This window comes from Odontesthes bonariensis, chromosome 5 (assembly GCF_027942865.1).
Source record: "Odontesthes bonariensis isolate fOdoBon6 chromosome 5, fOdoBon6.hap1, whole genome shotgun sequence".
NCBI classification, from domain to species: domain Eukaryota; kingdom Metazoa; phylum Chordata; class Actinopteri; order Atheriniformes; family Atherinopsidae; genus Odontesthes; species Odontesthes bonariensis.
Window position 1 is genome coordinate 8,665,870 of NC_134510.1, and position 19,270 is coordinate 8,685,139.

General features: G+C 40.8%; 1 protein-coding gene across 7 annotated transcripts in view; it reads right to left on the reverse strand.

The window, feature by feature from the left end:
- The window catches only part of vps13b (vacuolar protein sorting 13 homolog B), a 310,547-nt gene that overhangs the window by 102,762 nt on the left and 188,515 nt on the right, over window positions 1-19,270 (reverse strand). The gene's annotated exons all lie outside the window — the stretch shown is intronic.

Consider the following 19,270-nt stretch of genomic DNA (forward strand, 5'->3'; position numbering starts at 1 on the left):
TCCCCAACAGTCATGTACGATACATGTCTGCTTACATATTCAACAGAGGCATTAGTATATGTAAATATGTATGTGCAGGCATGTGAATGTTAGTGTGTGCGTGTTGAAAGAGACTGAGGCCCTCCACTTCTGCTGCCTGATAGAACATACATACTGAGTAGAAATTTCATTGAGATCTCAAGCTTAATACAGCCAAAGTCAAGGTAAATTAGGTTTGTACACAGATGTTCCATATTTCATGAATGTGCTACGCGTTTTTGTTTTGAGTATACTCCAGCTAGTGAGTATTTAAACTGAAAGAACACATGCTACATAAAACACAAACACGACGCACATCTTGATGTGTGATGGCCTTTGGTGTAAACCACTTTTTCAAATGAGAGAAACATCCAAGAGGCAAAAGCATTTCTGTGAGGTCAGCACAAATAGTATCATCTACTCATCTACTCTATAAAAAAAAAAATAAATAAATAAAAATTAAAAAAAGAAGACATCATTCAAGTGAGGTTTTGATATGCTTTCTCTGTGGCTGCACCTGCTATTAACTAAAAACCATTAGAGCCCAGCTCATTCTTCATGAAATTTCTGTTGTGGAGAAGTTGCACTGCGGATTGTCAATCAGCCTGTTCTGACTCCCAGTGGCTTAATGTGGAGTCCCACTGGGGATGTATGTGTGCAAATGAGGAACTTGTAAGTATTATGATTCATGAAACTTGCAATTACTTAGTAAGTTATGCACCCCTACCTACCGTGGTCAGATCTATGACTCCAGTCAAGTCCAATTGCTGTTAATTTGCATTTACCAATTATAGTAATTAAAGCTCTGAATCATAATGCGGAGCAGCTCTCAGATAGAGTGGGGTTTGGGGGTGGTTGGATTGGAGAGAGAATTATGTTGTTGAGTATGACAAGTCAGCAGAATAAATGACCCAGTTGCTGGGGAACTTTTACATCATTGCAGCTAAAATGATTTTTTGATAACTGGTGCTTTTCCACAGGAGTTGAGCGCAGTCACAAAACAACAAAATATCCAAGAAAACAGAGCAGCGACAGTCCTTCAAATTTGTCAAGCTCGGCTATAACAAGCTACTTAGGCTTATTTCATGCCAAGCACGATTCTGATTTATAGTTTTCTTTTTTTTTTCCGCACTGGCACAATAAACGAAAAACAAAAATCGCTGCTTTTGATGTGCTGACAAATTCCCATGGCAAAACCTCAATCATCTATTCTTATTTAGCCCAGCAGCATTACTCATCTCCACCACTGCTCCCAACAGAAGCCTGTTATTCATTAGGCTGATTGCACTTTAAAGACACTCATACTTGACCAATTATATCATATTTACACAAGATCTTAGGAGGAAACTATTACTTCTATATACAATACAAGCAAGGATTAGCTTGAGCTCATACCACCCTCATGACAGCAGTACACGATAGTAAGAAGTTAAGAGAAGGAAGGCCCTCTGTTTACAATGACATGGTGTACAGCAAAACTCAGTGTTTGCACTTTGATTTCAACATATCTTAATTACAAGAGTCATTTATCTCCCGTACAGTTTACATGTCAGTGAAGTTATACTGTTCTAAACACGGTCTGTGTTAGACATGAAGACACTGAGTAACATGTGCTTCCCATGATGGCCTGTTAAAGATGTCAATCTGGCCAGTGTAATTTATGGGCTCATCGTGAACTCATTCAGAATCTGCTTATTGCATCAAACCACAATGTTGCAAAAAAAGCCATGTGCGAAGACTGAGAGGATACTTCATTTATGAGGATACTTCATTTATCTTCAGCAGATACATGTATTCCTGGAACTCCCGCATAGGGGTGGCTATGCAAACTGCTAATCTGTTGTTATATTCCATAATTCACTGTCCAGTCGAAATCCATAGCTTGCTCAAATCACATGGTGGACTCATTTATTTACACATTATAGCTTTAAGGAATTTCTAAAGCTGTGTATATTAGATATCCTTGGCTGTACATCAGTCAGAATGTTGATGCTACTTCAAACTTCTATTTCAGCTTGAAGTACTCTGCAGTTTGTCCCGGCTAACGGCACCACAAGGGCCCTTTACTGAAATGCACAGATGTTGTCCTCATCCCCACTGCTTCTGTTCTGCTTTGCCTTACACAGGCGCACACACACACATACACAGACGCACTTTGCTCGGTCTGTTTAGCTTTAAATGTGCTCTTCTCTGCTTCGGCTTGTATGTAGCTCTAAGCATGGAACATTCCAAGGTAACGGGGACAGTACTTCACAGGCTTTTTAATGGCACTGACTCATTGGATTCCTTTATACAGTAGGTACATCTGCAATGGATCTCCTGAAAGAAAGGCCGTCGGATCTTTATTTGAGAACAACTGCACTCCGAGCTGCTGCTGAAAACTGCTGACAGGTCTGTGTGAGTGCACCAGTCTGTCTGAAATCTTCTACAATATTTGATCTTGAGGTTGCAGGTGAGACTTACGATGTGGAAGTGCTTAGCCATAGCAAAAAGCTACCATTTCTTCCTCAAACCGAGTAGGCCAATGTTTGTGAAATCACTTCCCCTGTTGGCGGTAACAGATTTGATCAGCTTCCTCCCTGCTCTGAAAAGCGACTCAATGCTGCTTTTATAAAACATGTCAGGCAGAGTTTTAGCAGTGAGTTCCTGATGCAGAGGTGTGAAGGGAATGCCTCGCTAAATTCCTCAAACCACTGATGGAAACCAGATTTGTGTCCCCACCAAGTTATTTCACGATGACGTAATTCCACTGCCATTTAAATTTGAGAGCCCTTATCTTTAATTAATCTCTTAACACATGCATGGAATAGATTATTCGTAACTGAGTGCAGGAGGAAACACGGCAGGGATAGGAAAGGATCTGGTTTGCACTTATATGTCGCCTTTTTGATCAAGTTAAAGTAGAACAGACTAAAGAAACACTAAAGAAATATCGCCATTTCGCTAGAGGAACATCTCAGATCCAAAGCCTGTCATGGGTCCCAGGAATGTCAAGCAGTGTGTTCGGCAGTCTGATTGACAAAGCCTGTAGCAGATGACAGTACACTGACTTCATCTGACATGAGCAGTGATTGTTGAGCAGCATCATTTTATCATACGTGTTCTCCAGATTGTCAGAAAATTCACAGAGCAGCGCTGCATATTCTGCATATTCTCGTCACAAATGCTGAGAAGTATTAAAAAAATAATATGCTATCAGGTCCAGACCAAAAACAAACAAACAAACAAACAAAAAAAGTCAAAATGCTCAATTTGATACATGTCTCCAATGGAGATGGTTATAGACCCCAGAGCATTGCCAGTGATTTACTCCTGCACATAAATTGTTCAATTCGTGCTCCTGCAAGGAGTGTTTTATAGAGCTGTAAAATTAGGCACATTTTATGGATCCCACAGCATGAAACACTGCAGTTTTTTTCCCAAGTTGATATTGATAAAGTGGTTCAGTGTTTCAAAGCTGGTTCACATTAGTATACACACAAACTTGTTGTGTATATTTCTGAAGATGCTCATTTTTATGTTTGAAAATGAAGGTTTTTGGCTCCACACTTTGAAGCTGATTACAAAGTGTTTAAAGCTATTTTTGAATTTTGACATGTTTAAGGCAACAAGATTACATATCAAAGCCCAATCCCTCTTTGGATAAAGAATAAAAAACTTTCCAAAAGAAAGTCAGAGAAATGATGGCCATTAGTGCTTAACCCGCATGCTACAGCTTAAGCAGAGAGGCTGAACAAACATGTAATCAGATAACTAAAACAGTAAGTCCTTCTCATTAACGTTTTCCTCGACCTTAAACAACATTTTGTTTTTAGTCAAATAGCTTTCCCACAAACAAAAGGCAGAATGAAGCAAAACAGAACAGTTTGCTGCTGGAAACTCCCACATAATGAAATTAAAAACTTCTGTCCAAATCACAAGCAGCACAGAAAGCAAGAGCTGGACTTTGAAAGCAGCACAAAAGCCCATCGTCCGACAAAGGGCAGCAGGAATACAGCCGGTTTCTCATGAGACAGTGTCCAAATACCTTTATGTCAGCGAGAAGAAACAGCATAAAATAATTACAATAATCTGGGGCACACATGCTTCCTACACCAGCTAATTCTTCCTCCTTTGTGAATGACTGTGGAGCCAATGTTTATAATTCTGAAGCGGATCTCGAATTCATCCAGACCTCCAAGTGTGTTTACACAAAGTGACATTTCTATATGGGAGTTTTCCCCTTTCTCCCCTCGAACCGAGGAAGTGACATGGGGGAGTGAACTCATCTGCTTATCCAGTACAAGAAGTGATGCTGTTGATTTGGAGAGGAAGGTTGTTTAAAAAAAAAAAGAATTATAATAATAAAAAAAAAAAAAAGGAGATATGGTTCAGATATCTTTGAAATCAACAGGAAATAAAATGTAAATGTAGCACACTTGAAGCAAAGGAGGCAGGCTCACATCATAGACTAAGATTAAGTCATACAAAATCAATCTTAAAGCTCTCAGGATCTTCCGTGTGAGCGCACACAAGCTATTTCCGACAGAAGTTGCGTGTGAGATTAGATGTAACTGGAATCCCATGCAACTATCTAGCTGAATACTGAGGTTTCATCTCAGTGTGTACAGGTGATTGGAACTGCATTAATCAGCTCCATGCGGGTCAGTAATATGTGTGTGTGAGGAATGACAGTGTTTTCAAAGAATCAAGGAGTTGCAACAACACAACGGAGCTCTGAAACCTTTTAGTTAAATAAGGCTGGTGCTGTTATGAGTAAAAAGCAGCGCCTTGCTTGGTGTGCATGGTCAAAGTCCCCTGTGTGTAGCACTGTGATGGCCAATGTAGCAACAGAACAGTGTATGGAACAGAGTATTTACCCATCCTTAAATAGATTTCTGCTGCAAAAACCTCAACAGTCATTTTCTGTTGTTACTTATGTTACACATCATCTTCACATAATTGCCGACCTCTCCATGGTGTACCCAAATAACAGCTGAGATTGAAGCCCCCCCACCCCAAGTTGATTAAGGGGGTATTAAAAAAACGGGTGGATGGAATATGTTGAAACAACTTTTTTTTTTTAAGGGATGAATAACTTTGTGGGCTGGGCCTCAGTATTTTTTCATTTACTCTCTACTTCACTCTCCTAATCTCAAAATCCTTTTTGTCCCCCTTTCCTGATTTGTCGGTAGAGATTTTGGTGAAGCAACTCCAAAACAGTGAGGAGGAAGTGGCCCCTGAAGGCCAGGCCCCTGATAAACCGCAAATCAAAACAGACGGTGCTGTAAAAATATAGGATTCAAATAACAGAATGCCAAATCTTCTGACCACCATGCTGACATCTAAACAGCTGCAGGCACTGACAACAACTGATGGTTGAAAAAAGAAAAAAGAGAAAGAGAGAGAGAGAGAGAGAGAGAGAGAAAGAAGCAGACATGAAAAAGGGACTAAATTGTGAAATAAGTTGCGGGTGGTGGGGGGTTAAAAATTAAAAACATGAAGAACAGATCTTCGGCAGTTTCTGTGTTGAGCTGGAGAATGAACTGAAGCTTGGTTTTATTAAAGGAGAAAAAGATCAAAAAGACATCATGCAAACACAACAGCCCCCCGTGCCTCGGTGGAACAGAGCCTATACCCCCTGCAGAAGTCTAAGAAGCAAATTGGACAGAAAAACATGTTGAGCATTAAAAGGCTGCAGGAAGACACTGAGAGACTGAGTGAGGGATATTGAAAGATTGAGGGAATGGAACAAGTAGTGCTTCTGTTCAGCCTAAAATCTGTATAGAATACAGGCCAGGTGTAAAGAATTAGAGGAGATGGCACATCAAACAGAGCCGTGTGCTGCCTTTTTCCTGTAACCCTGGTGGCAGGAAATGCTCTACAGCACTGTGCGAGCTGACCAGTGTGAGACAGACGAGAGGGAGCAACAAGAAGCCCAAATAAAAGGGGAAGTCGGTAACAGAATAGAGCAGATGTAGAAAATGTTTCAAAACATCCTGCAGAGAAGAGGGCAGATTAGAGAAAAGAGGAGCACATGTGGAGAAAAAACAAGATGGGGGGGGGGGGGGGCGACTGAGGGAATTTTGTTGCAACGGGGCAGACAAAGCATAAAAAGACACAGCAAGGAGATAGTTCCATCTAAATCAGTATAATATTATTGTAACTAAAGATAAAGAAGTCTTTGTTGGCTAAAAACGGGAACTAATAAGAACAGAAGTTTGGAAGAGGGTAGAACAAAAAGGTAGCCTGATTGTTACAGTTTACTGATACGGCTAGGAAAAAATATCTATTCTTCTCTCTAAGCACACTCTACAGATATCAGCTTGCTTCTATCAGTATGTTTACAAGGTCGTGTGTACCACTATTAAACTGCATATATGAGTGTTCTTGTTTGGCTTTATGAGGGCAGTCCTACATAAACAGAAAGGAAAGGTTTGTTTGTGGTTGAAAACATTCAATGATGTCCTCAGTTTGAATTAGGGTAAGTGTTTGTACATCTGTTGTGGAGTGCAGCTATATTCCTCTGCCTACATAATTTGATGTGTGAATCTCTTGTCTCCCCCCGTGCTCCCTGTCCAACATGTGCTTATCAGCTGGATCTTTCCATAAACGTTCACACAGCCATGTGCTTCCTAAAGAAAAAAACTGATGTGGCTTTTAAATGTCAACAGTATTAGTCTACTCCCAGGCTGTACGTAATGGCTTAGGATGAATTAAGAAAATGTAAATAACTTCAAAGCTCTTCAAATGTCTTCTTAGTTTTTAGCAAGAAAAGATGGAAAAAAAATATCAAGGGAGGAGGGGGCAATTATGTCTTAAACACTGACTTCTATCATTGCTGAGAAATGGAGGCAAGTCTTGCCAACAGTAGGACATTTTATTTCAGCATATGCCTATGGAGCAAAGCATATCTGGTAGAGTCAGAACGTTTTATGTCGTTTACATGTGCATAACTAGAGCTGTGCAGTGATTAATTGACAGGGGCTGTGTGCTGATTGGAGGACTGTTGTGCGTATGTGTTTGTGTGTGGGGGATAAGTTATGGAGAGAAGAAAGGGGACCACCACAGTAGAGTTGTCTACACGGTGGCTTCACATTTCCCACAAACCTGCAGCTGAAGTAACTTGACGGATATTCTTTCATACACACACAGAGCACCCTGTCGTAAACCTTGCTAATCTCGCTCCCATAAATAAAAACTGTGGAGAGTTCAATCCAATAGGACTGTCACTTTCACTAAGCACCGGTACCTGTTGGTGCAGGTAAAAGTCAAATGTGGGCTGGAATCAACACTGTGGCACACAAACTACATATAGATGTGTTAAATCATACCACGGGATTAGACTAAATGTTTACAATATGATTACATAAAGTTTTTTCAAGAGGAATGCATGTCTGTGTATCGGGGAAAGTAGTTTAAAAGCAGGGGCAATTACAGAGGGGTAACAAGTAAAAAAAAAAGAAAAAAAAAACACACAGGGAGAAGGCCCACTTTAGTACCAGCCTCTGGTTCTTTTAAGTCTGGTTGGGCCTCCTGGGGTTGTAATGTGCCGCTTGTTACACAAGCATTAGGCAATTATGCCACTGGTTTCTCACTGGCTTCCAGGAGCCGCAGAAGAGCTTGTGGCTTCACACATGGACATTTGAAAATATCGGCACATTCCTTCTCTCTTGAAGTTGACTTATTTTCCCCCCTCTTTGTACTTTTGTACTTGTACTCTTGTCTGGTCTGATGTTCTGCTGTTAGCCTAGCGATAGCTCTGTTCTTTAGCAAAAATAACTGACCACGCAAACATGCTCAAAGAATATACGTGGATAAATTCTTACAAAATTAAGCTTAAAGTACAATGCTTACAACCTGTTGCTTATACATGATACAGAAACATAGCATGTATTTTTATGGAAATAGAAAATACAATTTATCAAAATTCCACGACAATTATATCAAATATCGCTGGTGCTGCTCTGGATATTTTCACACAGAACTAAACTGTTGAAAACAGTAACAGGACTCCACTGTAACTACACACAAAGCCTCGTTTCTGTGAAAAACGGGTTGCCAACAATTCTCCCTCCAAATGTATCATCTAAGACCTTGCTGTGTACCTTGACGCATGATTCAAGTTCAGCTATTTCCATGTAAATCTCACAGGGGGAAAAAAAATAGACAAGGTGAAGACACACCATCAATATTATATTCCTGAATTCCCCACCTGGCCTCAACTACTGCTGTGAGACTGGCCAGTCAGAATCTCCCTGTCAGTGCACTGACAGCTTCAAAACATCCATGCAGGATGCCAGAACATCAACATGTCATGAGCTGGGAGAAAAGGAACTAAACACAATAATACACAAAAAAATGGAGCTGGCCACACACACAGACACGGGCAGAGTGATACTGGTAGAATGTGTGTATTGCACGCTGCAGTTGAGAGCAGAACATCCAAGGTTGGGTATATTCTTAGAGCCCTTATATCCTGCTTCGGGATGAGCCATTTACACTCACATACAGGCACGACCGTTGAGACTCGAGCCCTGCGGCCATGCGGTCAACCCATGGATCAGGCCCTTTTATGTGTGAAGGACAGCTGAGGGGTGATCTCTCTTGCCTCTGTCAGCATGCATCCCGACCCGACTGACAGCAGCATGCCAAAACATAAGAGGGGTTTCCGGGAAGCTCTGAATTAGGTCCGTCTGCGTGGGGTGCGGAACTCCTCACTGCTTCCATTAACAACACGCACGAATGAAAAAAGAGAGCTACGCTTCTGATGAGAATGAATACATGCATAGTAGTCATTTTTCATCCGTCTCTGGTGCGTGAGAAAGGGGAGCTAAAATAAAGTCATAAAGAGAATTACTGTCACCTATGAAATGTCAGTACAAAGTGTAGAATATCTCAAGTTACCGATGCACACTAAACCAAGCAAGGCTAAATAGCCAACAAGGACACCTCTATTCACAGAAAGACACACAGAGGCAAGACCACCATAAATAAGCAACAGCTGTTCTGGGCTGACGGGAAAAATGTTCTATGGAACAGGAACCCTAAGAAGAGCTCGTAAGCAAATTAACAAAATTCACATTGAAAATGAATTGTTAAACTAATTATAAAGGTCAATCTATTTGGGAAAGATAATGTTGTTCGGCAAACATTAGAGCCACTTGTCTCTTGGGTATGCAGGATATCATATGAACTATTATGAAGAATTATCCTCTGAGGGAAATGATACACAACAAGCCTACTCCAATAGAGGAAGTTGGAGCTGAGCTCAGGAGACTTCAGTCAGGGAGGGCTTCAGGCCCAGATGGAGTCTGTCCAAGGCTTCTGAGGGACTGTGCTGGTCAGCTAGCAGTCCCTCTTCAGAGGCTCAATATGAGCATTCAGATGGAAAAAGTCCCGGTGCTGTGGAAAACTTCTTGTCTCATTACAGTGCCCAAATCAGGGCAACCGGTGGAGCTGAATGACTACAGACCGGTGGCTTTGACATCTCATATCATAAAGACCTTGGAGACTCCTTGTTCGTCGCATGAGATTGCAGGTTGCTGAGGCTCTTGACCCCCTCCAGTTTGCCTACCAGAAACACATAGGAGTGGAAGACGCCATTCTGTACATGTTGCATTGGGCATATGCTTATCTGGATGTGCCTGGTTGATATGTGAGAATCATGTTCTTTGACTTTTCCAGTGCCTTCAACACCATACAGCCTCCCATACTGAAAGACAAGCTGCTAGGTATGGGTGTGGCCCCCTCTGTGACATCATGGATTATAGACTATTTGTCTGCCAGACCACAGTATGTCAGGATGGGGAAATGTGTTTCTGGAACACTGGAATGCAGTACTGGGGCTCCACAGGGTACTGTTTTGGCTCCTTTTCTTTTTATCCTGTACACATCAGACTTCAGGTACAACTCAGAGTCCTGCCACATTCAGAAGTATTCTGATGATACGGCTGTTGTGGCATGTGTGCATGGTGGATAGGAGAAGGAGTACAGGGACCTTGTGGAGGCCTTCTATGGCTGGAGCAAAAAGAACTGTTTGCTCCTGAACACTACCGAGACCAAAGAGCTGGTAGTGGACTTCAGGAGATCTAAAACGATATACCAGACGATACGTCAGTCTGCATTGATGCAGGGGAGATAGAGACTGTTCAGACCTGCAAATACCTGGGGGTGGTGCTCGATAATAAACTGGAGTGGTCTGCCAACGTAGACGCAGTGTACAGGAGGGGCCAGAGCCGTCTCTTTTTCCTGAGACGGCTCAGGTCCTTCAATGTCTGCAGTGATATGATGTGCATGTTTTATCACACTATCGTTGAGAGTGCACTGTTCTATGCTGCTGTCTGCTGGGGGAGTTGCACTACAGACAGAAACTGTAGGCGCCTGGACAAACTGGTGAAAAAGGCTGGTTCTGTTGTAGGCAGAAGGCTGGACCCTCTCAGTGCTGTGGTGGAGAAACGGATGAGGAGGAAATTATATTCTGTGATGGAGAATAATAAACATCCTCTCCACAGCATCCTGACAGGACAGAGGAGCAGCTGCAGTGAGAGGCTCATCTCTCTGCGCTGCAGGACTGAGAGGTTCAGAAGGTCCTTTGTTCCCACAGCCATAAGGCTTTTTAACAGTGATTGCTGACATGTTCTTCTCAAATTTATTTATTTAGTCATTTATTATTATTATTATTATTTTTGTTGTCGTTGTTAATCTATAATCATTGTAAATATTTAAAAAGTTTTTGAGTCACTTGACTAATTTGAATTAGTCAAGTGGAATTACTTTATTTGATGAATAAAGTATTTTTCTATTCTATTCTACAAGGAATAGTTTTCACAGTAGTTTCTGCAAAACTGTGGACAAAGTGAACAGCTTCAGTGGCCTAACTGTGGCTCCTCAAAAATGACTGTTGGACACAAACTGACAAGAATTCATCATCATTGACAGATTTGCATACCATAATTTCACAGACTGACATTGCAATCCAAACAGCAACTCCACTTTGTGCCAATAAAGAAAGGAGAAATAAGTAGTGGTTTGATTCCTCTGTGGTAAGTCCTAATACTCCCTTCTCTTTTCCATTTTCTTTCCACACTACATCAGAGTCATATACATAAAAAGGCCATAAAAATACATAGCAGGGCCCAGGCTGGAGTTTTCTCCCTCCTAATCCCCCTAAACCTCAAAGTGCAGGCAGAGGAATACAAGTGTTGTGGTGCAATCTTCTCACAAAGCAGAGGGCCTGAGAATAACATCACAGAGGCCACAGAAATTTATGGAATGAACCACAGACTGTACACAGAAGTCAGCAGACACCACAACACAGAACACATGATGCTGTATAGAGGCTCATGTACAATACAAAAACTGCCAGCTGAAGTGTACAGCTTTGTTCAAAAGCTCACCAATGACAGATTAGTACAATTAGAGGGACAGAACAAGATATATGGATAAAGTATTGCCTTATTTTCATGAGAAACATCATATTAAAAACTTAATTGATCTGTTGAATTGAGTGCACTCTGTCATTCAGACATGGGATATATTCATGTTAATGTTCTTCATGGTTTCATTTAGATATGCACACACCAGCGATGGATGGAGCCATGGTATCTATCCACCGACTGGACAGTGCATCAAGTAAGACATTAAAGGCGGTCAGAGCTTTCCAACTACAACATGTCAAGTTGCCTGGACAAATTAAATGAATCTAATAAGTGTGCTGTGGTTGTGTAAAACATACTGGTGGTAAATGGGAGCCATTAAATTAATTATTGCTTTTCGATGTGTTTCTTGAAAAGATGGTGTGATAGAAATACACATATATCATACAGTATATATGCATATACATTATATATATGGATTTGGGATATCTATATCTATATACATATATAGATATATGTGTGTGTGTGTGTGTGTGTGTGTGTGTGTGTGTGTGTGTGTAGCCAAAGCCACATCAGTATTCTGTGGTAGTTCAGTGGTTGAATTTAAACTTCCTGTGCACATAACAACAAGTTGCTTGAGGACCATTTCAAAATAAGCCTTCTGAACCCACTCCCATGCTCATCAGTCGGGTATCCCATCTCGAAACATAAATTCTAGGGCAAACTTTAATAAAAGGGGGAGCATGATTTACTCTGTGTCCGTCCCTGTTTTCTAAAACAGTTTGATATTGCATTAATCCTGAGTGTCAAGGCAATGTGAAATATATCCTCTGAGTTTACCAGCACCAGGTGTTTCATTTGCTAGAATGACAAAAAGCAATGTTTATTTTGGCCAATCCCCCATCCTCACTTATGTTATCTTCTTTCTCTTGAGAAGAGAGTGGGAACATGGATGTTCATCTGAGGTAAGATAATAAAAAAGAGGGGTGAAAAAAGGGAGAAAAGCAAAGGAAGTCACATGATTTACAGTTGATGAAGCTCTAATCATTTCTAACCGATGTCTTTTTTTTTCTCTCCGCCTCCCAAATTCAAGCATTATATCAAATGTTTTGTGGCTTCAGTGAGCGAGTATTGCTGATGAAATCTTTTCTGCAATTTAGCAGGTTACCTTTGGTCAGCTATGAGGCTACTCGTTCAGCTGGCTCAACTTCAGCATAGTCTAATAGCACATCGCTATTCACTTTTCTCGTCCCTAATAGAGAGTGATAAAAGCAGTAATGACCTCAGGATTTTCAAAAACAGGTTCAAAGATTAGAACAGCTACACTGTTTAATAAGTTGGTATGGCTTTACCATACACAAGACATTTTTACACAGAAAGAAAAAAAAAATGTATTAATCTGTCAGAACATCCATCTCCATTAATCTGTTTGTGTTGTCTTTTAAGTATCTTATATCAGAAAATAAAAAGTGTATCAGCACTTATCTTTAAACCACAGGATACCACAGTACCAGTATATCGCTTTAACTAGTACAGATTGATCATTTAAATCCTGAGAGGTACATTTATACCGAGAAGTGTTAGTTGAATGGGTCCTTCTTTACTGGTCACAATTTTCACTGGCGAAAAGTGATAAAGAAAAGAATATTTACTGAAGTTGCAACTTACACAAAACATTTTTCTTACTAAATCTGTGCTCTGCAAAGATTGTCACTCAGAATTCTGCTTGTTGTGTAGGTGGTACAGTGGCAGTTTAAATAAGAAACTCTATCTATCTATCTATCTATCTATCTATAAAAATAACACTCACGTCGTGAGTGTTATTTTCGTTGTGATCTTGCAACAAATGATCTGAACTGTATCTGAACCAAATGAATTCCCCCATATATCCACAAACAACAGTAGCTTAAAAAATGTTGAAATCTTGCTCTAAAGTCAGTGTTTGGTTCGTCTCTTTTGAGCATCTTTAGTGACTTGGCTGGCTGTGCAATATTGTCTCTGGATATCACTCACTCATTTTAAGGCAATGCCACCACAACGTTTTTTTTGTTTTCACATAATTATAATATTCTAATAACAGTTCTATAATAACAAAAATGTATATACACATTTCTGCCAATAAGCTGCCCCAAATATTGTGAGACGACAATTATTGCCATCGTTGCCTCTGAGAGGAGTTTATCATTGAATCTGCACAGCAGCAGGGGTAATTTTTTAAAGAAAATTCAGTGTATATAAGAGTATGTAGTGGGTGTCTCTGTGTGTGGCCTGAGCAGCTCCGCACTGCTGCGGCAGCTAAGCAAAGCTGGAGCACTTTTCACTGGTGTAAACAAACGGGGAAATGGGGCACTTGGCAGCGGACTAAAGTGAGTGATGAGGCAAGTGTGCACTGAAGCATCTAATGAATCATTTACTGGGAACGCTGGGTTTTATGAGGAAAAGAAAGATGAGGGGCAAGACAAGAAAGAAGTAGAGCAGCTAAGAAGATTATGAAATAATGGCTTTTTCGATGAACAGAAAGTTAGAAAAGCTACCAGCTGTCATACAGACACCTGAGAGGATAAGTCAGTGTTTCCCCCCGTGAGGATAAGGTTATATAACATATAAAACTAATCCTATCACTAATGTAGCAGCAGTAAGTAAACCTGAGTGACAGTTGATGAATTTACTGAGGTGAGTGCTGAAATTCGGACAATTTCGCACTTGTGAACAGAGCTTATGTGCTGAAGGTTCATTCGAAGCCGTCCGCTACGCTGTGCTTTAACGTTTACTCCCTCAAATGAAAGAAATGCCTCGGCTTCTAAAACTGAAACCTGCTCAGCAACTACCGAAGTTGGTCTTTTTTTGCATGACAGATATAATTCATTATAGCTGTATTTATCATCTGGCTACATGTTTATTATAACAACAAGTCTTTAAAAACAAGTTAAGCATTTTCCATGGGATTTGCATCACTCAGTATATTGAAATAACAGTTCCCATAGAAAGGTTTTCAGTTCTTTTGCTCGAAAAAAAAACTACATTTGCTGTTTAATCTTCCGAGCAGCTAAAATTGATTCTCTTCTTCACAGCTCTTTAGTAACATTACTGTTCTGTGGCTCAATCCACACACCTCCAGCCGTGGAAGGATGCTACTGTGAGAGAAGCGTGCATAAAATTAACTGCATGGAAATGTTATTAGTAACAGGCAGGGTCCTGGCTTCAGCGGGCTATGTTTATCTGTAAAGGGGAGATCCCAATCTCAACCACTTATTAGGACATAGATGTGGGTTTAAGTAGGCAGCCATTCAACAACAATAAGGAGGTGGCTTGCTGACCACAGTGAGCTGGGACTGGGACCAGGCTAACCAACACTGAAGTAACACAGAGGAAAAGCGAGACAGGAAGGAAATAACAAATACTAACAGAAACACAGTGGTGTGGGAAACTATATGAAGGAGAAAGTGTCTGGTTAGGAGCTGATGGAACTGCAAAAAACAGAAAAAGATAAGAGACATGGATGAGATGGTTAGTTGCAAAACCAAAAACAGCCAGGGAGAGTATATTCAATAAAAGAAGGAAAGCTTGAATAGAGAAAACAGCACAGGTAGGGAAGCTTGGACATAGAAACTGTTCCCACACATCAACACTACGCAAAAGGTGCAGACACTTTGGTCCAGAGTTTTTTCACAGTTCATACATGCACTTAACATTGGGAAATTCTATGCTACAAATGCACTCTCACAGCTAAAAAGGAAGGGAAGGGCTTGAAAATTTCCTCAAGAAGTCTATAGTGAATGCTGTGGACATGTGCCCTCTTATACACCTATCAGCAAGGAAACTTCCAGAACATGTCAAGATGGCATTTCGTGTGTGAAAATGTCTACAACGTGAAGCAAGCAGAAGAAAAGAAACACCGCAGGTGATAAAGAATAAGGAGGTAAAAAAAAAATCCAGGATGAGGTACGACAATCTGGAAATTAAAGGAAAGAAGATGTGATGACAAATGCAAGACGAAGGAAAAAGGAGGAAAGTGTAAAACAAAAAGATCCAGGATAAGGGAATGAAATAGAGCCCCACTGATACAGCCACATCATGCTGGCTAAGGCTCTGTATCAACACTGACACGGCAGCCTTCTCTGCTGTTACTGTAGAAACACAGAAGGCTGCACCGAGCAAAACAAAAAACAAAAACCATATTTTGTGGTGGAGGGATGTTCGCCTCCCTTGGACAAGACCAAGAGGCAAATGATTCTGTGACGGAATCTAAAGCTGTGTCATCTAGGTGTGGAGATGTCGGGAAATGTCCGGGGTATTTTTAGACCCAAAGACACACACACACACACAAACTCAAAAACATCTGCAGACACATGCAAGCAGGCGCGCAGGGAGGACGAGTACATACAGCAAGGAAGCTAAAGGAATCTTTCACTGTTTAAACTTTCCTTGGACGGTAGTTGCTTTAATGAATTTTCCAAACATAATATTTATAAATATGTTTATACAACAGTTTTATGGTCAACGAAAATAGAAATTGTCCGGTTTTCGGTCATCCACAATCTTTCAGTCACTAATGAATCAGGAGGTTTGGTCCGTCAAAACAAATTTCCCCATAAACGTAACTAGAGAATCCCAAATTAAATGTAGAAACAGACAGTTGCGTGTAAGTTACAACATTTAAGGAATCAGTACAATGGTATCCATTTCTCCATCAATGGTTTCTGGGGTGCTTTATGGGTCATTTTTTTTGTTGTCTTAATCTTGAGTCAATCTTTTTTTATTCACTTGGCATTGTTAATGAGGCTGAAACAAATATTTAGAATACAAAGATATTCAATTAGATTTTAAGATTCTAAAATGCTTAGAAATAAATGGTGAATGGACTGTATTAATATAACGCTTTTCTAGTCTTTCCCGTCACTTTTACACTAAAAGCCACACTTACCCACACACACTCATACCGCCCTTCTTAGTGTATACACTGTTACAGGCAAGGCAGTGTTTTTTTTTCTCCATCACACGCATTCACACACATGTGGACGCATCTGAGGTAACGTGGAATTCAGTTTTTTTGCCCAAGCCATCTATTTATTGCTCAAGTCTTCTCAATACATATGTAACGTCATTGCTGAAGTTCTTAAAAATGTTGGTTTTAATTCTTACTCAAAAGACCAGAGACCCAGTCTCCAAAGATTTCTTCAAAGACTGGTCCCCATTTGCCCCTGCATATAAGAAACTTTCAATTAAGTGTTCCATCTATTGAAAAAAAAAAAAGTCAGTGGAAAAAAATGGGAGCAGGGAGTAAAAGATGTAAGAGTAAAAGATGTGAGATTTTAAAGAGGCCCAAACCACAAGAAAGTCAGGGCTGAATGCATGCTGGACATTCCCCGGACTGGTGCTCATGTACTTGGAAAAAGCCCGCTTTTTCAAGGCAGGAAAATGATTTCAGCTGTGTAAATTGACAGAGGCCTTGTAGCTGAAGATGAAGAGGGAGAAAGAGGGGAAGCCTGCAGTCCTGGTATAAGTTCCGCTCAGTATAAAAAACGCTCGGGTCGGGTCCTATTCTTTCAGGAAACAAAACTCGACATCGCATGAGAAAAATCAAACTGTGCTAATTATTGCCAAATACATTTGTGGAGGAGATCAACTCAGTTATATGCCATTACAGATAAACAAGCTTGTTTTAGCTGCTTTGAAGAAGTCTATCCACTCTCTATGATAAATAGACACTGTATCCTGAATATTGTGTGGCTGAAATGGAAGCTGGGTGCTCTTACTCACACAGAAACCGTGTTAGTGAAACCATATCATGATGTGTTCTATCAAGATGTTTACATACGCCTGCTATTTTAGCCTTCACTCTTCTCACGTCTTGTCTTCCAGGGTGGCATTCCAGTAAATCTTGGTTTTAGACATTTTAGACATTGTGAGGCAATCGTTTCATGAACAGTAGGCAATAAAAGCATAGCTGCTTAAATCAGTCATTTAATTATAACAACGGATGTAATTAGCGGTGGACTTTAAACAGAATTGCATCAAATGGCTACTGGGATCGGGACATATTTCTTACAACAGCCACAGTTGGATATAGACTGTAAAAACACATTGGTTTGCATGATTACAGACTTTCTATATGCAACATGGGGGAGAACTCAGCATAGATAAAGCACAAAACTATGCTGGCAACGGTATTTTTTGACAAATTTCTGATCTCAGGGTTATCAATCAAATGATTCAGAAGTGTGATCATCCTAAATTGGAGGGCAGATGTGAACAGGGAAGGTGGTGAGGATAATGGTGGGTTTGGAATGGAAGAATGAACACAGATAGTGGTTCAACATAATTTTTGGGTTTCACTGCAGGGAGGGAAGTGGTGACTGTTGGCTTCTGTGTGGTGACTCAGTGAGAATGCATTTGAATACAGACACATGCTTGCTATCAGAGTGATGACTATAGCCGTTATAAGTCCATTGTTTGGACACATGGGTGAGAACACATATCTAAAAGGTACTGACTTAGTCCAGGGAAGTGATTGCGTTTGTGAGGGCATATTGTGTGTCGACATGTATCTGGAATGCTACATGGTAGCGTGTGTCTGTTCAGACCTGGGTGGAGTGTTGTGCAATGCAATTTATCTCTGAGCAGATGTGGGCACCACAGCCACAGAGCTACAAGTCCTCTAACTATGAGAGGCTGAACACTGTTGGGTAGTACGGGTTGAAATTACATGGATGGTTTCACTGGTTTTTGGGGTGAAAGTCTGAGAAAAACTCCAGATTATGTTCCATGCCCACAAGATCATCATTTATCATCTGACAAGATAACAACATGGCCAGCATGTCAACTGAAGAAATTCAAGAACAAGTTTCCATGGAGACAGGGCTGCTATGTCTCATCAGCTGCACTGTCTCGTGTAAAAACAAATAGCAAACACAGTGAGCAACTTTGTGTGAAGCTAGTGAGGTTAAAAAAAGGATTTTAAAAAGGACCGGCATTTCCCACACAACAGTAGCTATGGTTACTGATCAATACCATCCTTGTTCCAAAACATCAGAAAGAAAACTGCATTCTTATGGAGATGGCTTGGGTGCCCTGGGACGAAAACCTCTCAATCTCGCCTTGACTGTTCCAGAAACTCCAACATACCATCAGGCATAGACCACCTCTGCCTCTCTGCTCTATTCAATAACTCTACGTATGACACTTTAACCAACTGAAGGCTGCAGTGAAGACTTAAGTGGCCCCTCCTCTCCTTTTGTTGTCCATTTTCCTTTTTCTCCATTTCACATCAGCTCACATCTCACTTGCAGCTGCACAAAGCATTAGGCACCACTTTTATCTCCCTCATTACATGTGTTTGCCAGCTCCATATCTGCCCAACTGCTCTCTCTTTCACACACGCATACGCTCTGTGGGGCTGTGGTTTTGAGGCCGCTATGACACAATCCAGATTCCTGCTGCCTACACCAGTGAATGTGCTTTGCGCAGAACTATTTCCCTCCAAAGTCCAGATTTTCCTTGCCCTGCAGCTTTGATCCACATGGCACAGGAGGCTTGTGTCAACAGTCTTGTGTTTCAGCTGGAGGGCCTGCTGGACCCCCAAGGTGTCACTCATTGCTCTCTGTCACTGCAGGGACAGTTTAACCACTATGAGGTGCTATTATCCACTGCATCATACACTCCCAAGAGGACACATGGGTAACCACATAAAGGAGCAAACAGTAAGACACCAAACACACATGATCCAACAGGTTTTACTGAGAATGTCTCTATGTCAGAGAAATTTTCGGTGGCATATTTGATTAACTGAGGCCCACCATTTTTTTTAAAGTTTAGGACTACAAGTACACTTTCAAATCAGAACATAGTAAGGCTGTGAGGGTGTGATCAGATTTAACAACAGGAAAAGTGTCAGA